The sequence below is a fragment of the Sturnus vulgaris genome, chromosome 9, assembly GCF_052056855.1.
Source record: "Sturnus vulgaris isolate bStuVul1 chromosome 9, bStuVul1.hap1, whole genome shotgun sequence".
In the NCBI taxonomy this organism is placed as follows: Eukaryota; Metazoa; Chordata; class Aves; order Passeriformes; family Sturnidae; genus Sturnus; species Sturnus vulgaris.
The window spans coordinates 22,183,009-22,207,432 of record NC_142251.1 but is presented as its reverse complement, the minus strand read 5'-3'; the positions used below and the strand labels follow the sequence as shown (position 1 = coordinate 22,207,432).

Sequence of the window (24,424 nt, the reverse complement as noted above, 5' to 3'; positions counted from 1 at the left end):
TTGCAGAAGAGTGCTCTGACTCTGCATTTTGAATGCTTCTAGACAAAATTTCTCTTTGCAGAGACAAGCAGTACTTAGTGAACTGGGACCTTCTTTGTGTTCCTTTTGTTACTCTTTTTGATTGACTCTTAAAACCATTTTTCCTCTTAATCACTAAACGATGCAGAATTGCATATTCATTTCTTTTAAAGTGTTACACTGATCCTTCTGCCTTAAAATGTGTAGAGAACCTTCTGTAAAAACTCATGTAAAGAAAAAATCAACAGCCTAAATTACCAGAATAATTTGGAGTATATAAAATGGTGTGCATTAAGGTTTTCTGGTGTTTATCTTTGCTTTTTGGAGAGGGTTTTGTGGGGGTTGTTGTTTTTAATCTGGAGATCTCTAACCTTGATGAGAATCCATTGAGAGAAGAAATTTTGGTCATCCTCCACCTTCTAATCCCAAGCATGCTGCCATGTACTTGGCTTCCACTTGATAAAGGAAGATACATATTTGTTAAATATTTGAGTATCTCTCTTTTAATCATATAAACCTTTCTAACTGAATGGTATTGTGTCTTTGTAAAGAAATAACTACATCTTTTGTTGGATAGTATTTTTTTAATGATACTGCAATAAACAAACCTGCATTTTAAATTGGGAGGCAACTTCCTGGTGTTAATAACCAACAAAAGCAAGTCCAGCACATGATTCACAGTGAGAAATTTCTCTTATGGGATTTGCCCTAAATTTGATGGTAGCTCAAAATACCTTAAGGTTTTGAACTTGTATGTTTTAATTCCACAACTCAAACAGACAAAAATTTGAAGACCCTCTGAAACATTCCCCACTCCTTTTAAAATTTTTGTAAGTGTACACATTGCCCTCTTCATAGCTTTAAAACTGAAGATGAAGGCTGTGGTTACAGGCTCTTCTGCTGAATTCCTGTGAAACACTGAGTTTTCTCCATGAGAAGTCCCCTGCCACCAGTACCAAATACCACACTAGTACTAGTATGGCTTGGAAAATGGCAGCCTGCAATAAATTTGATCAAGGCTGAAGATATCTCTCAAGAAGAGAAGCATCTCTTTAACATTCTTATCTACAATAGCATGATGAAGGTTTCAAAGGCCCTGTGAAAGGGTTTCAGGTACCTTTGTCAGCTGCACATTTGCTTAGCTTTGGTCATAAGCAGAGGCTGAAAAGATCTTTATCTTCTCTGGCCTGTTATAGATATCACCTATTTTGTGATGGTGGAATCTTCTGGCAGCAGAATTATTTTTAAAATAGAGCTGAATCTCATTTATTTTCCTCTTCTCCCCCAAACAGCACTAATCAAAGTCCAAAAGTCATCCTTCCCCTCTCCTGAATACATTTGCATAACTCATAACAATTGCAATTCTCTATTAAAACACCTGAAAAGTAGATTTGGATCTGGAATTGTGATAAATATAATTTATCTGGAGGACTGGTCTTAGGGCATTGTTATGTTTTACTAAATGGTTCTACTGGATATTTTATTGGAAAAGCTGGCACAAGTAGTTGTGCTTGTCCAAAATGGACTAAAAAACTTTTTAACTAGAAATTATTTAGGCTGGTACTGTTGCACATAGGATTGCTTCCAAATTTCCCCACAAATTTTGTATTTAGTTCTATCTTGAGTTGTTAATTTTGCCAAACAACTTTGAGGTACTTCTGGCCCACTACATTAAGCACTAAGTAACTTAGTGGGAGGCCACGTTGTTGTGCTTGTATGAGGGTGAGATAAAGTAGCATTACTCAGTATGTTGAATACATGTGACCACTGAATGCTAGATTGCTCATTTATACGAAGCCCTTCACATAAAGAAATGAATCACTGTATACCATTCATTGCTATATTTTTTAACTGGCAAACTGATAAATATTTCATGACCACAGGTAAGCAGAAAACTCACTTTTTCCAGCCCACAAAACTTTGAGTTCAAAACTAGTCCTGTTCTACTTTGAATTTCAGTGAAATTTAGGAAGAATGAAGAGATCTGTCTGAAATAGTCGATTTACTGCTAAATGTGAAACAGCTATTTTGGAGTCAGTGTGTCTGTTTTTTGACTATAAATTCCCTTTTAATCCCTGGAAATGTTTTCTGAGGGAGTTTTCTTTAAAAATGGTACCACTCCACATGAAGTTTAACTTTATGAATCACCATCTTCCAGCTTGACAGAAAAGCCGATATTCAAAGACTGCACTTGTGAATTAGGAGTCAAACATGAAGTGAAATCTTCTTACGTTTTTGGTGAGAAGTGGCACTTGATCCTTGAGGCAAAGAAATTCACTTCAACCTACGTGACACATCACATTACGAGCAAGTGCACTGGCAGGGCTATGAGATGAAATGCCATTTTCTGTTAAGTTAAAAGTAGGACACAGGTTTTTTTCCATTTCTGAGCGTTCTATCACATATAGTTGCTTTTGGAAATTAAAAAATGGCAATGGCCCTGTACAGAAGTGGCCTATGAATTACAGAAAAGCAGCTTATGCTGAGAAGTGTGGCACAAGAAGATGCCAGGCATTTCATGAGGAGAGAATGCAGCACAGTCACGGGGAGATTACAGAGCCCACAAAATTTAGTTATAGTAAGTCTCTTTCTCTTAAATAGAGAGGAGAATGAATAAAATATAATTAGTTATGTTTTTTAGCGGGCTTATAAATGATCAATATACCTACAGAACTTGTACAGTTAGTGCAGAGAGGAAAGAGAGAATATGGGGGGTTTTAGGTTTGTTGACTTCAGTATCCTGATCTAAATTACTGCTGCTAGGGTTTGAGGGTGGTGTACATCTCTGTGCATCATATACCATACAGAACTACCTAGATTTCTCTGTTACTCTATAGCAACACCCAAAAGATTGTCTGCTTTGGTTTATAGCAGGATGAATAAAGGGAATAATCCTAACACAGCTTCTCAGAGCTTGAGACTCAGGGAATAAACAAAGAGGAGTTTCTCATATGACATCATTCTGAATCTGGAACAGGAGCCCAGATGAATCTGAGTGTCCTGCTGGCTTCACCAGTAGCTTGGTTTTTCCCTAAGGAAGTTTATAAAAATGTTTCAATCTACACTAATAGGTTTTGTTTAATTGTCATACTGGCATTGATGTTAGAATTGTGTTCTACATATGGATAAAAGCATCTATAAGGCCATAGAGTTGATGGAATGAATTAAGAGAATTTTATTCTTTGCACTAGAGTTTGATAAATTGCCTTGTTTTTACATTTTTGTTGTTGTTTTAATAGCTTCGAGACAATTTTATTTTCAAGAGTTTGAATCAGTGGAAAAAGAATAACAAAGACTTAAAAACAAGAAATATACTGCAGTGAGGACTGTAACCCTAGCTCACAAAAGCTTTTGCTTATAATAATAAAGACTGGAGTTGTAATTAGCTTTTTTGGAGTGTTTTTCACTCCAGCTGCACTAGACAATACTCTGACTTGTAGTTAATGCATACAGACATATCTACTTATTTTCCTTTGCATTGCAGCATGTGTACTTCCCTAATTGGCAGCTTGCCATTTCTATGTGGAAAACAAGATTTTCTTAGCAAGAGGGAGCGAGTGAGATATCAGATGTCTGCAGTGCACAAATATCTGAGTTAGATTACTTAGAGGAGAAGAGATTTAAGTTTGAATTTATTTATTTGGATCATAATGCGCTTAGATCTTTTGTCAGGCTAAACATGAGTTACAAATAACCAAAGTCCAAGTTAGAACTCAGACTGCCACTGTGAGATTTCACTTTAGGACCACCTGCTACTTTCATTTAATGTGGAATAAATATCCAGAATTGAGTGGATTTATTGAATCTATCCACTCTGTTTTCTCATAACGCTTAAACTTATGTCAAAGTGCTAAGATCCTCTTCTCCCCTGATGAAGGCTGGGATTTTGAAGGCATTCTGCTTTACTTTTGGGAAGTTAATCATCATAGGTAGGAACAAGATGACTGAATACAATGTTCTAGGAAATCAATGCTCCTTACATCATACAAGAACTAGGAAATTAGCCCTAATACGCTACACATTTTTGTAAATTAGAGAAGTGATGTAACAACAAGAGCTCTATCAGGCACTGTTTCACTGCTCTTTTAAATGGATGTATTGCTAATCTGATTGAGGATCACTTGGCACCAATTTCATATGGTCTAGCTAGGCCAGCAGTCTATCTTGAAGTAAAGCATTAAAATCAATTTTATCTCCCTGGGAAAGTCTTGCTATGTCTTCAAATTTCTCTTGCTCTACGTCTTAAGTGAAATTGATCATGAGTAGAACCAACTGTAATTCTGGATCCTGTCTGAGAAGTCAAACTTTCCACTAGTACAAAATACTTATATAGTACCAACAAGTTTTACTAGCTACCTAAATTTTAGAAGACAGGATTTTAGCTCTTTTAAAGCATGGATCTTGCATGTTTTAAGACATTCATGGCTTAAGGGCACAGGAATATAATAATTTTTAAAAATTCTTTCACGAAGATTGAGTTTAGGATTTCAGTTTCCTTAAATTTCCTCTTGTCAGCATCCCTTTCCCTCTTCAGTGTATGACAAGTGCTTGTAGTAATTCAGGTGTTGCAGATGGATTACAAACTGAGAAGTATTGTGTGTTTTGTGCCTGCTAACGTTAGGAAATGAATGAATAGGTTTTGAGTACTCAGAAGCGATGCCTTTCTAGACAGAGTACTTGAATTAGACAAACAGACTCTGAAGACTTTCTGACACAGGCTGTCTGCTATAGCTTGCATAAATCTGTGCTGAATGAATACTCTACCAGAATTACTTGAAAAGAGTCGACAGGAGTAGTGTCAAATGAAACAAACAATTCTCTTAGTTCTGTAAAACTAAGGAGGTCATCAATGAACATAGTCACTACTGTATTAATGATTTAGTTACTAGAGGGGATAGGAGCAGTGGAACAGTTAAAATCAGCAAAGTTTGCCATCTCTGTGCCAATCTTGCACTTTATAGTTCTCAGCCTGGATTTAGGGAGTTCAGTAGCTTCCCTGACATAATCAGCTAGAAGTGACTCTGCTCAATGCATACAATGCACTGCTTTAACAGTCTGTGTGATCTCCACAGATTTGAAAGGAATTTCCAACTGATGGAGCTAGCCTTCAACTCAGTTTTGCTGGCACTTCTGGTTTGTCACACCAGAATTCATTCACTTCCATAAATTTGAGCACATCTTTTCTTTCTTTGCCCTTTCTGTTTATTCAATATAGTAGCGCCCCTATCCTCTAGACAGGTTTCCTCAACTGAAACACAGCAGGTAAAAGAGGTAAAGAATTTTTCCAGACAACACAAAGTGATCATTTAAGCACCAACAGTATCCTCTTAAATAGTTCTGATTTAGATGTTTAGGTGTGAAAATCCTGATGTTATGTGATCCACATCTAACTAACTTCAACCTTTGAGCTGGCTAGCTGGTAAAATGGTGATACTAAATACAACATTGAGTCTACTAAATAAAAACTCTGACTCTGGCATCACAGTTTTGAGGATAAACGAGATACTCTTCATGATCCAGTTACAGAGATGTAAAGCATGTTGCCCTGCTTCATTCCACTAAAAAGGTATTTCCCTCCAAAATATCTATATTTTCCTCATCTTCTCACCCTTGCAGGTAAAACCAGTCATTTTCCTAAGTGCTCTAATGAAGCAATATTGTTTTATTAGGTGGCTTAAAGGGCAGCTAGAAAATATTTAAATACCTGCTTACACTTGAAGTTTATATAAGTCACTTTTAGTCTGAAATAAATTTTTATTAAGTTTTCATAATAAGCCACTTATTGAACATTTGTTCCTACTAGGCATCCTTTAAGAAATACAAGAAATATATTAACATCAGTATTACAGGACCACTAGTCAATTATCCTTATGAAGAAATAAAGTGAAAGAACTGTTTGAATAAAAAAATGTTATTAACTGAAAACTGAATTTTAATTCAAGAGTATATAGAGAAATGAGATGTTCTTTCAGTATCACTGAGATAAAGTAGTGCTGCTCTGTTCAGGAAAGCCCTTACAGTTTGTTTTGGAGAGACCTCCTTAGATTTTGCTAATGTTAGTTAAAGGTAGAGTTACCAGTTCTGGAAAGCACAAGTGCCCAACTTCCATTGGCTTGGTAAACTTCTGCTTTTGTTTTTAATCAATCTGGAAGTATTTTGAGTATGAAAATAATGAATATTCTCATGAGAAATCAGTTTTAATGCTGCTTTTAACTGTCATGTTTAGGAAATGTATTCTTGATTTATCAAGATAGGTATTCAGGTAGGTAACAACAGGAATGGCACTGTATGAGGGAGACATTGTCTCCTTGTTGTTCTTAGAGCAGGATAAAATGTGAGGCTTCTGAGGCTGTGGGAAATGAGTTTTCAGTACATGAAATGTTTTGACTTTTAACTAAAAGATTGAGCTCTACAGTGCCACCATCTTTTAAAGATTAAATCCACATGGCACTATATGGAATACAATATCCATTGTTCATACTTTTTGAATGACTTGGAATCATGTGTTAACATGATGAAACCAGATGGGATGTTCAAACATTAAACTCCATTCAGTGGTAGCCAGATGTCTCTCCTGGAGAGTGGGGGAGGGATCCACCACATAGAAATTTCAGAAAAGATAGCAACTGTCAAATTTTGAGCAATTTATTCAAGTGATAAATGTTATATTTGTGATCCAGTAATTGCTTATCTTTTTTAAGGCAAGTTTGATCTCTCATCTTTGCTCCTGTCCTCAGATATGGATGTGTCACCTGATCCAAAATGTTCATCCCTAGCCCCCCCTTTCCCCTTAAATGAGGAAGTAAAAGTAAAATTAACTTGGCAAGTGTGCTGGGAGATACAGGGTTTGTTTTTGTGGCTTAACTAACATCTTACAAACAAAAAAAAGTGGAAACAGGGCAGCAGAGAACAAAGGAGTTAAGTCAAAAGCAAACTGCAGAATGTACTGCTAAGTTTTCAAAGTTTATTGAATGTTTATCAGCCACTCAGAGAATTTGTATTTCTAGATTAGATTAACAAATATTTCTATTATGAGCCAGTTATATCTGCAGCTAGATTTGCAGAAAATTCATGGATATCTTCTTGTATCTTAAAAAACAAACCAAAACAAAATGTCTTCAGTTGTGCTACCTTTGACCCTTAGAAAAATTCCACTACATTGGGCTTGCAGCCTTGTGGAGAGACTGTAAATATGTTTAGACAGGTGGTGCAGTCTGAGGCCTTCTTTAAGGAAATGGAAAACAATACAGAAGGTCTTCATTTGGAAATATTCTCGTGTAATGAAGTATGCCCAGTATCTTTCAGCACAGAATGCCTTTTCCAGTGAATCTCACTGCTTGTCATGAAATAAAGTACAAGTTTTCAAACAGAACAATTGAGAAGCAGTCTCCCCAATGTTTCTCTTTAATGCTATCTTGACATCACTTATTTTACATTTGTGTAGTAAAAAAAAGACAGCCAATTTAAGTTTCTAAATTTAAAGCTACTGGGTGACAAACCTCTGGAAAGGAGGGGTGCACAATTCTAGTCTTCGTTATGCTTGCCACCTCCTGTTGTAGAGAGCTAAGGAAAAAAGGAGCAGGAAGCTCATTAAGATCTTGTAGCCAAAGGCCACAAACCCCTCTCCCATAAAAGTCTCAAATTTTCTTGACTGTCTCCTCTTCCTTTGCAACATCCAAAACACGCAGTGAATCCTGAGGGCATCCAGCAGGAAATCATTGCTGTCTGTTCTGTGTAAATCCCAGAGAAGGAAAGAAAGGGACAGGATATAGGCACTACATAGTGAGTTAGTCATCAGAGAAGAATTGCAGGAGCACAGAGTAGAGACCTTTTCTTAATACAAGAAAAAGTTGGGAATTCAGCCCAGTCCCACTGGTCCCTTCAATGGCCTGGATGTTCTCACAACCTGTGCATGCCAGGCAGCGTTCTCCTTTCTCCAGGAGCGTGCTGCAGACTCCATGGAGGTTTATCCTGCTGGAGCCTGCTGGGATGAGGCTCAGTGTGATTCCCTGTGCTGGCTGTACACAGGTACAAGGGTGTTTGCCATCTCCTCAGAGAAACAGTGCAGTTGGGTGTCTGAGAAAGGGATTCATGAATTTGATACACATTCAGTGTTAGTCCCTGTCCCCTTTGAACTATTTCTTAAAGCTCAGGATTTTTTTTTTTTTTTTTTTTTTTTTTTTGTGGGATAAATGTAAACCGGTATTTCAGCAAAAACCGTTTTGATTCCTCCTCGAAAAGGATAGGAACTTCATCAGCTTTTTAAGTAACTTAGGTTTCACTTCCTTCATTAGCAGGACGATAGATTTTTAAATTTCTTTTCATGGAAAAGATCTCAAGTTGCCTCAAATTCAATCTGGAGTCTGAAAAACTCAGCTAGAAAACTGATACTGAAAGAATAGTCCTGATTAATCATTCTCTAAATGAAGTTGTATAAAATTTATTCCCTGAATTTCAGTACAAAACTGCCATAGGACAGTGGTTAGAGGGATGTTTTCTCCTCTTTAAAATAAAAACCAAAAAACAAACATCCAAAAAAACCCCACCAAATGAATGTGTTTTGTGGATTTGACCATAAAATAAAGCAGTTAAACTATATAGTTACAAATAAATACAACTAAAAAAGAAGCTTGCTGATGAGGTGAAGAAAGAGGAAGCCTGAATTTGCAAACAAAATGTCAGATGAATCCCACAGACTGAAATACCAATGCCCTGCAAGTTGACTTGACAAAATTTCATAAGACTCTGCTGCTTGCTTTACTGTACTATTTTGTGTTGGGAGGAAAGAACAGAAACTAATGAGATTGCAACCTGGGTTTTTTTTTGAGGTTTCCACAATAATGAAAATGTAGATTTGAAGTCCTGATCTTGTGTCAATTTAGTGAAAATATTTCTGTATCTTCAAACTGCTCCATAAAAAGGCACTATTTTACCTACATTTACGCTTTTTAAATAAAATTTTAAAAGCTCTCATGATATGTAGAGTAACATGGTGTATTTATGTAAGCAGTTCCGATTTTTACATCTTTACATTTTGCTGTCTGCAGAGGAATACAGTGATTCAGGGCAGAGTTGTTTAGAGAAGCAGATTGGATGGGGGTAGAAGAGGTGGGTAAGAAGCTGCTAATCAGCATGGATTTCACAAGAGGAATCTGTCTCTAGTTTTAGAATTTTGTGAACTGATGCTCTGAAGCAAACCCGAGCTCTGGTCCTGACGTGAAGAGAATCTGGAAGGAAGGATGATTTCTCTTCCTTGTGCCTGATATATTAGGAAATCATTTACTTGAAAAAAATGGAGGATTTTAAAGTGTTATGCAAGACTGAACTATTACATAAGAATTACAGAAGGAGACACCTGGTTGTTTGGGGTTTTTTTGTTATGGTTTTTTTTCAACTGACACGAAAAAAATATAATGAAGCACAATTCAGAGATGTTTTGCTTTAATTTCCTTTCTTCAGGTAAAATGTGTAGAGAAGGAACTAGGAATGATTGTAAACTAGAGGATGAAGGAAACGTTTCACAGGAAAAAGAAGGTTCCGTGGACGACTTTTTGTATTTTAAGTGCACGTATTGCACGTAGGAGAGACTGATAATTCATAAGAGTAAATGAATCAAAGCACGAGAATAGTATCCTGTTTCTGCCATGAAGCAGATTTAGTTTGCTATCTGACAATTGTAAAAAATCAATTTAGAATTTACAGAGAATAAGACTGAGTCTCTTCTGAAAGCCATGATTTTGATGCTCCAAAATAGCAGAAAATGAATTTATATTTTTGGTAATCTAGTTTTTCTTAAATTGGAATCTTGATTAATTTCAGTTTTATTCATTTTTATTCTTGTAAATCATTGTAATGTCAGTCATTTGCAAATATTGCAAAACCTTCACCTTAGTTTGTAGTCCTGAAAAAAATTTAAAATAGCCACCTAAAGCAAGATAAATGAAACCACTTTTCCAGACAGAGGATTCTGAAGTTCTGGGAGTGAAGGACCCAAATGGCTGCTTCCACTGATACACAGCAGACTCAGAAGTGATGATCTTGATGAGATAGTAGGTGAAAACTGTGAGAATTTACTTCATTCTGTTTATTTCAAGTCCAACTCCAGTGCTCTGTGTTTCCTTTACAGAAACAATGTCTGTTTTCAGTCTGCACAAGTAGTTGAATTCTCAGCTGTGCAAAAAATACAATTATGACAAGTACACTTGACCTTCAGTGAAATTAAGGAGAGTACCACCTGCACTAAATATGTCTTGTAAACAGTGTCAGGAGCAAAGGGATACAGTCTGGCTAGAAATCAAATCCAGTTGCATGCCTTACTGCAGTAATAACTTTTCAGGTTTTTAAAGTTTTGACTTCTAATTGTACTCTACTCTTAAACAAGGAGTGCTGATGAGTTCCTAGCAGCTGCACTGTGAACAGGAGCACTCTTTGTGTTGAGATAAAGCTGCCCAGCTCCAGAAATAGTCTGTCATACAACAAACAACCTTTTTCTTTTTTTTTTCATTATTCTCTCGAAGTTGCAGTGTTACAAATTAAATTGAAAAACATAAGAAAACTGTTTCAGGACCCACTTCCCAGAATATTTCGACCCCTTGACCAGTGCCTACTGCTGGAGTAAACTACTCTATTAAGATCCATATTTTGTCTTAAAGAAAAATCTCCCCCAAAATCAGACCCTTTAAAAGGATCTAGGTAATAAAAACAGCGTAAGCCAATTTTAATTTAGAAATGCCATAGGAAAACACCAAAATATTATTTTAGAGAAGTACAGTGTCCTGTAAGTAGTATAGCTGCTTAGCATATCTGAGAGGTAATCCAGTAAAATAAATGTTTTTGTCAAGATGCAAACACATCTCTGTCATAGCAATTCTCTAAATAGAAAACCTCATCTGAACTCTTTTTTTATGTAAGTCTCACCTTGAAGTAACGTTGTGCATAGATGTGTTACCCTAAGTTATTCTGGCTACACTAGTAGGGTTTTCCATAAAGCCTACCTGCTGCTATTCACCTCTTTTAAACCAACCCTTTTCCTCCTTTCTTTTCCTTCAGTGTAATGAGCATTTCTCAGCATAGCTCAGTGAGGAAGGAACGTGAAGTCAGTTATTTAAAAGTTTTAAATTTCTAAATCCTAGTTTTTAATTTTTGCGGGGGCATAGTTGGCTAGCACAGGTCACAAAGTGCAGGAAGCATCACTGGGCAGTCTTGGATTTGCAGTAAGCTTTATGCCACTGCAGAAGGGTGAGTTTTAATACCTGGTATTACACAGTGAAGATCATCTGCAATGCCAGGTGCAACCCAGGAGCCAGAAACCTGGCAGCCTTGGGTGCACGGGCAAAATGGGTTCCTTGCCCCCAGTGGCAAGAAATGCCCACAGTACCCTTTCCAGAAACAACACAACATCTCCTGTGCTCCTGAAGATCATGGTACCCAGATTATACTTTCTCCTCAGAGAAGTTAAATTGTAGACCTCAAAAATCTTAGCAACCATCTACTAAACATAAAGCACAGAGAAATAATTATGTGTGTACTTCTATATTACCTTCATTACTGCAAATGATAGAATTTATAGATTTAATACACTCTTTATTTTTGTAAATCAAAACTGAAATTGTACAGACCTTATGTAATTTAGCTCTTCCTATTATTAGTTTCTAAAACTGTGGTTTTTCTTTAAAATTTATATCAGTCCAAATCTAATTAATAAACGTACAAGAAATCAATTTTTTTTTTCCTGAGGAAAATGAGCTGTATTGCCTTGACTATTTTGTAGCAATGGGTTTTGTTTTTTGTCTTCCATTTCCATAGCAAAGAGAATTAATTTAAGAGAGATCAATAGCATTGCCGGCATATGTTGCATATTCCTGGTATAATTCAGTGCTGGGGAGCATGAGATGAGTTTCTACTTAATTTTGTATCTTGTTGTATAGAATTATGTAAATTAAATACTGTTACAAAGAAGCTTTTGTTTTTATTAATTTAATGCAGTAATAGTAATAAGGGAAAATGTGTAAAACAAATCATTGTATGTACTTAGGATAAAAAAATGTGCTAACCCTTGATATTGAGTGGGCGTAATGGATCTATAAAGTGCTCTGTGCACTTTGCAGTGTGTGAAACCTGCAAAAACTTTCCAATAATGTTAAAGCACTTGCAAAAATGTTGCACCTGGAGTAGGGAGGAGTGAAGAGGGCAAAGGTCAGCATTAGGCATTAAGACACTGACTAAACAGACTTTACACTCGGTGAAAAGTCCAGACAACCCCTGCAGTGTCATCTTACAACTCTGGTTTTCTTCTTTTCAGGACATAGTAATCCATAAATACACTCAAGTCACCAGCAGCTTAGCTCTTCCCCCGCTTCTCCCCCTTTTTAACTCTCCTTTCATTTATAATTCTTACATAAAGATCTGAATTTTTAACCCTTTCCAAGTCTTTTAATCAACCTCGGGAACTGCTTTTCTTCACTGTTGTAATTTGCTGGACTTATCTTTTTAAATCCTTTTCTTTGCAAATTTTTCTCTGAGAAAAATGGTTTCAAGTCAGTGAAAAAATTAATAGTTGAAAACAATAGTACAAACTCAGTGTATGGGTAAGACATTCTGGGAAATTATCAGATTTTTACTTGTAAAAAAGGCAGTTATTAAACTCTGTAAACTACTCAAAAGCAGTCTTTGTTTCTGAAGCTTATTAACCAGACACTCTATGTAAAATATCTCATGGAATGTGGTATACATTTTTTTTCTGCAACTGCTTCTTAGCTTATTTGTTTGGATAGACTAAAGTAGTTTCAGCTGGGATGCTGCAAGAAAAGAATCATCTTGTTTGCCATTGTTGTTTTTTTCAATCAAACAAACAGAGGAAAACCTCATCAGTTTCTCTAAACTGGAAAAATGCAGAGGTAAAACAAAGAGGTGTTTGTACTTTTATTATACAATTAAGTCTTTCAGTTTTGCATCTCTTGCACTTAGTAGATGAAAGCATGAGACCAAACTGATTTTAATCATTTTATCTGATCCCATTATCCACATCCCATGGCTTAAGAGACTGGATAGACTTCTAATATAGTCTGGAGCCTTGACAGTAAAAATAGGCTGGTGAAATAGAGCCCATCAGTTGTATGTAACTGTGCACATTTTGCTCACTTCCTCTCCTTTTTCTGAGCACAAGGCTGCACTTCCACGCAGGATATTTTCCTCTTACCCACTTTTCACTGCCCTACCCTTTCTGCAAACCTGAGATGTTCAGCAGCTCTGTCACTTTGCCTTTTTCATTAATTTTTACATCTTGTGAACAACACTGATGCAAGGTAGCTGAAAGTCTGAGTATTTCTTTCATACTGTAGATGAATATTGATTAGTGACAACATTAATAAGAAAATGTTTCAGGTTTTTTTTTTTTTTTTGTTTTGCACAGAGATTCCTTGTATTTCCTCAGGGAGACAAAAGAAAGTTTCCAGTTCCATGGCCATTACTCAGACATGTAATGGTGGCCTCAAAAGGTCTCCTGTCAAGTCTCTTGGCAGTGCAGGCTCATTGATTTCTATTCCTGTGCAGTGAGTTTTAGTGCTGGGTTTCTAACTTGGTCTCTTCAGTGGTGGCAATCAAAGAAGCATCGATAGAAACAGAAAGGTGAACACGGCAGCACAATTTAATGGGGGCAGAGCCCAGCAGAGGGATTTACTTTTCAGAACAATGTGCTCTGTAGAAATTAAAGCCCTGTTGCAGCACGATGCTTTCAGCACATGCTGGACTTGGAGGGTGGAAGTGGTCTGTGAGGTGGCCTTCAGGATTTGTGGGCAATAATGTACTCGAGGCCATTCCGGGATGAGCTCCCATCATGGAATCAGCTCATCAGCATGAATGAGCTCCCTGGTGCAGAACACCAGAGGCAGTGTGTGTCCAGGGCCCAGGACTGAGCCCTGGCCGTGCAGGGCAGCGTTTAACCTGCTCTGTCTCACTGCTACCCTGGCACAGCCTGCTCAATAAGCCATTACTGGAGTCAGTGTTTTAGTTGTGGGTCTTGCACGAGTGGTGAATCTAGAGCATCTTCACAGAAAGAGCAGTATCTTCCATACTGTATCTTATCCCGTATTCTGATATTTTGTTGCAAGTTAGCAAAAATAAGAAATGAATGTTCAAGTACATGAAGAACTGTAGAAAATTGAGCTAGAATTGAATGACATTGATCTCTTGAGAAAGAGGCTTTATATCTCGTCTTGTTCTATCTTTCTTGTTGTAGAAATACCACACCAGAAACGACCTCACTTGATAACCGAAACAAAAGACCATTGTTCTGTCTAGTATTTTATGTTGTTCTCAAGCATCTGAAGTCTCTCCTGAATCCTTTTCTGTGGTACCTCATTGCTGACCTCATAATTATAATCACACATTCAAAACTTAAATTCTGCTAATGTGACGTAGATGAGAAGCCAGGCAGTTAAATGACTTGCCCAAGGCTATGAAACATCTCGCTGGAGAGCTGAAATCAGACCTTTTACCATGTCTGCCTGGCCAGACCCAAGGTCTGTGCTTTGTTTTATGTTCTCAGGCATGTTTCTTCATGCAAATGTTATTTGGACTGCATGCTTGACATATAGCAAAGGCCATGCTGCCCACTGAATTTTCTCCTGGATTGTTTTTCACCTTAAGTTTAAAAATGATTGGGATTTTAATGAAATCCTTATTTTCTTCAGGTTATCTTAATGAAACAATTTCCATAACTATTTCTCAGAATTTATATTCTACAGGTGTTGTTTATTGATTTAAGCCTATAGTCATAATATGAAATCACCAACCATTCAAGCATTGTGTTAAACTAAACTGTGAGGAGTAGAGTGAATTTGTACAAAACAGTACAGCCATAAGTCTGTTGCTACTTTTTTTAACCAACCAAACTTGTTCTATATTGCTCTCAGTTATTCTTTTTCCCCACCCCCTTTTCTTCTGAAGGATTCCTTTTACCTACTTACCTTATCCATGGGCTACATAAACACATAGGTGGGACTTCGTGCATCCTTTGCATACTCGTTAAATCTCAAATATTGTTATATTGCTTCACACACATCTCACTAAATGCAAATAAAATAGTAGGTAAGGCTGCAAGGATGTCTTCTGGGTGTGTATTTCTGTAGGTAATGTTTGTGTGTGATACACAGTTGTTATCTTTATCTGTCCCTCTCATGTAGATCACACAGACACAACTGAGGCCGATCACAACCAATGCAGTGTGGGTGGGATGTGTGTGGGTAAAACTTATGTAGGCAAATTTGAAGCATTTGAAGATTACAGATGCTTTAAGGGTCAATATTTTGGACAGTGTAAAAATATATTTTTTTAGACTCTTCTAAAATGTGCTTTTCCAGAATTTCTTTAAGTACCATATCCTTCAAATCTTCCACCTTCGTTAGAAAAGGTAAAGCAGCTCATGCTTTAATTCAGCCACACCTTTCAGTCTTTTTGGTCATTCTTTCCTTGAATTTGTTTTGGGGTGTTTATTTCCAGTTTTATGGGTTTTTGTTTTGTTTTGTTTTGAATATTTGGCCATTAAATGATGTCAAGTACCTGCTTGTCTGATGTCAGACATACATTTTCCTTGTTACATGCATTTCTATAAGAGGAACTCACTATGAGTTTTGCCTGAGTGCTACTAGATTTGCTCCTGTACAAATAATATAAATTAAATATTCTTAATTATTTTAGCTCATACAAGAAAAGATTCAGGACAAAGGAGAGATTGATGCAGTGTGCCTTACAATGGTCCTACTGATTTCTCTACTGGCCTTCCTCTGCACATGGTCAATTAGAATTGAAAATCCTGTGCTGATTTCATTCGCTGGAATTTTTAAGCAGGTCAGGAAGAAAGATGTTATTGAAAGGAAAAGTCTCATCTAAATAAGAAAAGAACACGTGGCCATCTGGCCTAACTGTACCATGCTGAAAGTAGTTTTGACTTTGCTCTAGTAGTTTGAGCTTTGTGACAGTTTGCTAAAATATCGAACAGAAATATGTTTACATTAAAACACTGCTTTTTATCTGTAAAAATGCAACGTGCCGTTCTCTTCCTATCTGCAATGCATGAGCTCATTTGACCTCGTTACCTTATTGAGACTGTCTATGTTTCTGGTAGCTTCTCAAGTTACTTCAGTTCTGTAGAGGTATCAGTGAAACTACCAATCTTTTGAAAGTTTTGGAGGTAATTCTGAGCGCTTTATTCCTAGGACTAAAAGTCACACTTCTGCTTGAACTAGGAAAGACTCAAACAAGCCAATGCAACAGGAAGCATGGGGAGAAGAGGGGAGAGGAGAATTTTAAAAAGGAAATTAGAACTTGAAGTTTATGTGAGTAGCACCATGGAATTTGCAAGACCATATGTAAGCCACAAGCTGAGACAAGCTGCAATAGATACAAATTTTTAAGGAATGGGGTAAATAACATGCATAAGCTTCCATGATTGCATTATTTCAGCATCAACTATTAAAAAGTTTGAAGAAGTCAATAAAAAAATGGAGGTCAGCAATTTTCACACAAGGTAAATAAATTCTTCTTGTAAAAAACTAAAACACACAGCTCCAAATCTCAGGTGTGTGGACAACAGCAGCAGGAGAGGATAATGCCATTTTTAAAGCAGCACTGGTCAGGTATCTCCTCCTACTCTAGTCAGAGCTGTTGTACCCAGCACTCACAAAACCCAAGAGACCTTGCTGGGAGAAGCTGAACTAAACATGGAGGCAAGGACCCTGTATTCATATTCTTCGGCTTAATGCTTCTCTTTTATGTGATTAGGCATTACTTTTACACTGACAAACATTGCATAAATTGCCAGTTGAAATAACCTTCTAAGACAAGATAGTGTGTAAATCACTTCTGAAGTTGAGAGGAATCGATTTGCATAGGATTTCAGCCTTTAGGAAAGGATAAAAATATGATTGCCTTGTCATTACCTTAAGAAAATGAAAGTGAGCACTTCATAATTTAGCTGCAGGCATTATTTCGAAACACATTTTTTGAAACAAGTGAAAAATTTTGTTTTCAAACCTAACATGCCAGGAAAAGTAGAAAAAAAATGATCACCTTAATCCTACCGAACATGTGTGCATACATATAATTTACATACACATATTCCTCATGTATGACCATTGTGTAGAGTTTGCTTGTATTTTTCATATGAAGTGTGTAAATTGTTCATTTAGAAAAGCATTAAATCCCTTGTTTGCTAAAAAAATGAAATGCAAGAATACAAATTTGACCACAGCTCTTGATTCATTCACTTAATTTTTCTGAAATCTCTGTTCAGGAATTTTTACTTTGCTGGGGATATTGCTGCCACTACATGCAATCTTTTGTTTGCATGTCCCCGCTATTTGGAAAGGAAGTTTTTTTTAAGATTAAATTTATGGGATACTTATGCTTGGTTCCTTTTCCCATAGTGTTTATAAGCAATATTAGACAAAAAAAGCTGAAAAAATTCTTATCTGTCCATTAGGATACCTGTTACGGTGATTAAAATATAGTTTAAGCCTTTTCAGGGAGTAAATTAAAAGCACTGTACATGTGTGCATGTGGTTGTGTGTTTTTAAATGTATTTTCTTTTCGGTCTTTTTCACACGAAGTTCATATTGAAAAGCAAATATTAGTCATCATGTTTATCACACCATAAGATAATGAAATTCCAAAGAATTTAGAAAATAGGTCGGTCTGCACAGCATACGTTTAAAAATTAAACAGAACCCAGGCTTTGAATCTGCCTTTCCCCTGTCTGTCTCTGCTAACCCCACCCATAGCCACACCAAACGGAGAGCAACTATTTCGGGGAGCGCTGCATTCCCAAGCCCAAGTTTGTGGCACGGTGACACCGGGCTTTTCTGGGGCTGTGGCAGCAGGAAGGCCGGGGCTGGCAGGGCCAGCTCGGTGCCCTGCCATGCTCCCCTTCCTCCCCTGGAACACAGCCGACTCACAAAGCATTTCGCTACCGCCTCCTTTGAAACTATCGTAAAACTGTCCAGGGGCTCTCGCTAATCTCGCTAAACGCAAATATTTTGTGAGAGCTCGGCTTGATGGGCACTCAGGAATGGGTATCTGTACAGTAGCTACTTGCCTGCATGTCATATATGCGCATATTAAATCTTTACATATATTTGAGAGCTGCACAGCAATTATGTAAGTGATGCATGAACTTAACATAAAATACTGCATTGACTGTAAACCTAGAGTAGAAATCACAGTAAAACGGGAAACACTCGATGTCCCCAGTTACACTGTGTTGGAAAGTGTGTGCATATGCTTTGTACATTAATGTGTATATATGTTTACAAAGTTTCTTATTGTGTATTTTTTTTTTTTTTCAAATCATAACAAAGTTGAAACTGAGCCTGGCCGACATAAGGACGAAAGGCTTGTGTTTGTCTTTAATCTTTTCTGCAGCACGTTTCAGACTTCTGTCTGATCTGCACATAGCAGAGCAAGGGGCTTGCCGTGCATTGCGTGCAGGCTCCTTGATTGTGGAAGGGGGAAAAAAAAAAAAAAAAAAAAATCTGGCTGGAATCCAGACAGGCGAGCGCAGTGCTCTGTTGATCATTGTGTCTAGCCTTCAGGTGTCTCAGCTCACAGTGGGCGGCGGGTGGGGGATGGGGAGATAACAGGAGGGCAGACAAAGAATAAAACTGTGTATTTACCAAAAAAAAAAAAAAAAAAGAAAGAAAATCATATGTACGAGATTCATGTCAAATCCTTTTTTAAAAAATGCTTCTTTTAACGTTCCTTTCCCTGCAGTGGGAGCAAGCAAACATCTGTCCAGGAAGATTTATTTAAGCCATAATTAGTAGCGTCTGGAGTCTTTCAACAATTTCTCCTTATTGCACTTAATTTTTTTATTTTTTTTCTTAAAGAAGTCTGCTCATCTTTCACTTAGAAACTGTTTTCACTTCATGCATTATTAGAGATCCAGCCCTGCCAGGACCGAGTCAGATTTCTATTGTCTTTGCTTTTTCCCTTCTGATCGTAGTTTTCAGAATCTAACTTTTGGTAGGGAAGGGGGGGGTGGGAAGGATCGTGCAGGCAGGGGGGAAATACCTTATTAAAGGTCTTACGAGCATGTGGGGGGGCGGGGGGAAGAGCAAAAATACAAATCAGTGCTGTTTATTATACGGTTATTCGTTTGGGTTCAATTTCTTTTCCGAGGAAGAAGAAGAATAAGAAAAAAAAAAAAAAAAAAAAAAGCGCTGCTTTGTCTGTTGCTTCTGTTTGAGAACTCTCATAAATCTTGCCCAGAAAGCAACTTGGGCTTAAGGAGATGTGGCCAGTAAAGCTCTGGGAAACAATTTCAATGTCTCCTGCTATGGATATTCTCTTCTTTCTGCCCCCGTGGTCCCCGCTGCCCCCTCCACCGCGACCTTCTGCCGCGATAGCGTGCACAGACCCACACCCTTCCCACCCCAGCGGCAATGGGAGCGAAGGCGAGCTGCCATCGGGAGGTAAAGTTGCTTATCAAAAAGCCTCTCCTGATGCGAGCGAGTCCAGATATTACACGAGTTGTGTGCTTTCAGTCCAGCCATAACCCTTTCCAACACTGCCCCCGCTGCCTTGCCTCTCCCCCTCCCCCCGTGGAAGGGGTGGGATGGGAACCTTGCTCGACTTCATTGTTCCAAATGGAAGAGGCTATTTGCCCCAAAGTGTCTTCGCTGTCTTTCATAGCTAATTATAATAACTGTCAGATGTCTGCAAAGTCTGGGCTGCCCTTGCTGCCGGAGTTAAAGTTTGCCTTTATGTTTTCCCCTTGGGGACAGATCAGGCCTGATTAGACACAGAGTACAAATAAAAGTGAACAACATAACGTGTGTAGGGCTTTTTGTCTTTGTTTTTCTTTATGAACAAAGCAGCACACTGGCTAAGTCAGGAAGCAGTGTGTCATGCAGCGTGCATGGAGGCACTGCCCTGGAGGATAACTCGCTTTTGCTTTTCCCCCCCCCCCCCCCCCTCTTTCTTTTATTGAAGCATGCAAGAAATATTTCTGAATTTGAATAACACTTTAGATACTTGTTCATCTTATAAGAAAAGTAATCACTGATTTAGGGCACGTAGCATTTTGACATTTTTAAGAGATTTGCTTTTCTGGGTGAAAATAAAAATAAATAGAGCCCGTACTCACAGTTTTGTTGTGCTGTGCAGGTCGCTGTCTCCTTTTGCAGCGACAAGGAGGGCTGGAGAATGTCAAAGGTGCAGAATCCCAGATAATTCAGGAGAAATGTACAAATGTGCTTCCTGAAGTCGCCTGGAAGTCAGCTACTTGTGCTCAGACATCCCATTGCTGCTCTGCACGCTATACTATCTGCAGTTCTGAATTGAACTAAATACTGCCCATGTGAAAGACAGGGGAAACACAGTCATGTGGGACACACAGATCCACTCTATTGGCTCTGAAGGCACAACTTCAGCATTCTTGCATTTCCACCATTGGTTAACAGTTCAAGCTGAAAGAGTCTAGGTCCTCCTAGTGAGTCCGTTTTCCCTTTATGTTGGAAGAATGACTGTAGGATTTTACAGTGACAGGATTAGTTAAGAAAGGGACTGAAGTCATCCCTTTGACTGGAGCTGGTGGGTGGGGATTGGAAGCTGTGCTTTTCTCAAGCCGACGTTTTTCCTTTTTCTGCCTGCATTCTCAGCGTCAGGAAATGCTTGCAGTTAACTTGTGCAACACAGAGAAACTGAAGTGACTTTTTTGGGTTCGGGGTTAGGGACCTAACTTTTAGAGTAACGCAGTGTTACAGACAGTACAGTGCTTTTCATGGGAATAACTAATCTGGTTTACTGGTTATTTTTCTCTTTTCAGATTTTTTTTTTTTTAAGTTCGGAAAGGGCTATATCAGTATAATTTATCCTAAATTTCTGCATCACATAAAACAGCTAAATGAATCCAGCAGTTTGAAAGCCTAGACTAATAATTTGACAACAGAAGAAAGATTTTACAGAACTATTGGATCTCTGGGGAATATTATGGTATGGTCTCAGTAATATTTTAAAAGAAGCAACAAATTCCAGAAAATCTGTAATTGCTGATATTTGAAAATATTTAAGATATAAATAATAAGTAGGAGGGAAGAAGATTGACTATTCCCTATTTTGGTATTCTGTCATTTGTCTGATTTAGTTATGCCAGCGTGAGCAGTAATTTGAAACGGTACTCAGTCATGTGTGACATACTTCTCCAATTAACCCTTATTAAAAAGACCTTTCCCAAATCCCACATGCATGCTTTCCTAGAACTACAGAAAACAGAGGTATGACAGATTTGCAGGGTTTGTGTCCATCTTCCTCTCTGGGCAGATTTATTTCCTCTTACACTTTTGCAATGCTATGTCAAGTGTAGTTCTCAGTACACCCAGCGTGTGACTCCTGTTGGTGGACTGTTGAACTTGGGGCCCAATTTAGCAGTTGAAGTGCTTAAATATGCTTGGAAATTTCCCAGAATAATTAATCTGGAATAGTAAATTCATTACATGTCTGTGGTGTACACAAGGCCAAGCCCAGACTGCTCTGCTGGCAATTGTAGTGTGTACGAGATCCTTTCAGCAGCTTATGCCTCGCCCTGGCTCTCAGGGCATCTTTTTGTTTCTTCCAGTCAAGCTTGTTCAGTCCACCTTAACCCAATGCTTCTCCCTCCTCAGAGTTCACCCTCTTAAGCTATTTATAGACTTTTATCATCACCTCACTGACCACCCTTGTCATCACTTAGCTGAACACCATATTCCAGGTGTAGCTGCGTAAGATATGGGAACATTCCTCCATATCCTGTGACCTGGTATGGCTGCAGCAAATCAATATGTGTTTGCTTGATATGTGAGCAGGAAAAAATACATCTCCTAAAAATAAACTGACACACCTGACAAACAGGATTTTAAAGAAGATGAAAACAGTAATTATTCCATTCTGAGTTAAGAAGACCTTGTAAAGACCTTCTGTGCTTCTAAGTGCTAAGAAGATGCAGAATGGGGTTTTTTTTTCAGCAGGCTCAGTTATAAATACTGTTTAGTAACAACATATATAAGGTGTGGTTTGGTGGGTGTTGTTGTTTGGCTTTTTAATCTTCATGAAGAAAGATAATTGTCTGGTTTGGATAAAATAAGGCTACAGCAGTAGTGTCAAAACTTTCTCTCCACCCTCCAAGAATGTTTTCAGTTCCACTAGGCTTTCCACATCTGGACTCCAGAACACTGAGGGAAGAGAACTGAAAACCCTGGGAGACATTTTCTTTTTTTCGCTGCGCTGGTGGTCTTCATAATTTTGGTTGGGTTTTTTTTGTTGTTGTTTAATTCAATTAAAGAGGGAAGAAATACTAATAAAAGAAACCCTACTCTAGAGAGCAGTAAACTCTTTGGTTTTAAGACCAATACATGGTCTTGTCTTAAATACATCTTTTTCATGAATGTCAGTTTCTGATTTAAAAATGCTGAAAAGCTCTTTACAGAGAGAGAATAAACATCTGGGTTCATTTATTATTGTTTAGCTCTTTCCTCAAACAACTCAAGAGTGGATTTCAGGAAAATCTAGGGGCTCTGGAGCAATGATTATTTACCTGCATTTTTTGAACCATGAATCAGAGACATAGATAATACAAGCAGACATTTTTGTGACTCATTGTATTTTGGAGACTAAATTAATACTCTGCTGTTGCCTCCAGAGAGAGAAGTGCATCTTTGCATGTATTTGTGCATCTAAATGGACATTTTATTCTCCCTGTTATGTCCATTGAAAAGAAAACAAAATTAAGATTTAGGCTACACCATATTCACTCTCCTCGAATAATAAGCTGCTCCTTTTGCAACTATTGTTAGTAAAGATGAATTCGTAATTGTAAGAGGCAAAGAATAAGAGCATCATGAAATTACCACAGTGTGAAAAATGATGTTACTCTGCACATTCTGTCATTGTGATCAAGTTTAACCCGTGAGATAAGATGCTGGATGAACTGGGCTGTCAGAGTCTGGAGATCTTATTGCTCTGTGGTCCTCTGTGACTCCATCCTTTAACACTACAAATTTCCATTTCTGGATTTGGGTTAGGGGTTTTGGGTTCTTCAGTGTTGCAGCTTTTTCCCCCGATCTGGCAAAGATTGGTAGGGACACTTAATTCCTGTCTAATAGAGATCCTGTTCCTAAGAATTTTTAAGCTTCTGGCCAGGAGCACTAGGAAAAAAAAAAAAGATATGACTGAAGTTAGAAATTATAGCTACTAAAGGAGCATTTTCAATATTTGGAAGCATTAGAGAGCAGATGGTTGGTGTGAGGGTGAAGAAAAGTAGGATGGCCTTGAACAACTTGTACAGGGTGCATTCACAAATAACTTTTAAAAACAGCTATTGATTTTTTTTCATGTGGAAATACAAGCTGATGTCTACTTGGGAGGAGAAGCAGATTTGCCCCTTGGCTTCTTCTTAGTAAGGCATATAACATTTAGAAAGACAAAAATCAAAAGTTGAGATAAATTTCTTTCAGAAACAAAATAAAGGCATTAATGCAGTTTGCATGTTGAAGTGTTGCGTGGATACTTCTGAAAATATGTATTTTAGCTGTTCCTTTAGACAATCAACTGCAGTCCTATCATGTGTATGATGCAGATTTCATGTTGCCCAGCATTTTTAAGCCTTTCCATTTTTCTTTCAGTGGAAAGTAATTGAATTTCATAGACTGTGTATTTGCTTACAACTTTGCCAGAGAATTTTTGCTGTTCTATACACCTTTGCTTTTTATAATTCAGCAGTAGGTGGTATTTGCTAAAGTTTCAAGTTTATATTAGTCACTGCTAGTAAAATCCCTTGAGACTGGTAGTGCATAAGCAAAGAAGAAATCAGAGAAAAAAAAAAAAAATCCCAGGAGATACTGAAGAAAAAGGCAGAGAAGGAGAAAAAGTCGTTGAAAATCGTTGAGAGCAAGTGGATGAAGGGCACCCAAAAGCCATTTCATGGGGAGGAATTACCAGAGCCTGGGAATGTGCACATGCAGTGTGTGCACATACTCTGGGAATGGTTCTATACCCTGGTTAAGAACAGCCCAAAGCTAGCACGAGGAGTTTTCAAATGTGTCTGCTACAAGAGGGTTGTGAGTAAAGGTTTGTTCTCATCTCCTGCACCAGGAGGAGTGAAAATAGCTGAAATGTTGTCTGAGCAAATAATCTCTGCTGTATATGACCCAGTTGGGCAGGCTGCAATATCTACCATTGCCACAAAGAAAAATCATGAGTTTAGCTGTTAATATCATAATGGATTTTGTGAAGCTTTGGGGGGGGGCCGTGTATGTTTTGCTTTTGATTTTTTCCAACTGAGCCTTATTCCTTATTCTGTTTCTGTACAAGAAGTGAATGAAACCACATGAAATACTGGGAAGATTTTCAAGTCAGAGAAGAGACTGGTGTCCCCTTA

At 37.8% G+C, this 24,424-nt stretch overlaps 1 protein-coding gene across 7 annotated transcripts in view; it reads right to left on the bottom strand.

The window, feature by feature from the left end:
* Nucleotides 1-20,550, bottom strand: part of LOC106858805 (uncharacterized) — a 61,753-nt gene extending 41,203 nt beyond the window's left edge. For 6 of the 7 annotated variants that reach the window (XM_088170117.1, XM_088170118.1, XM_088170114.1 and 3 more), the window contains exon 1: nucleotides 20,159-20,550. The gene's annotated coding sequence lies outside the window, so the exon portion shown is untranslated. The remainder of the gene's footprint in view (nucleotides 1-20,158) is intronic. The other variant, XM_088170119.1, reaches the window with a different exon arrangement.
* Between the last annotated feature and the right edge of the window lie 3,874 nt (nucleotides 20,551-24,424).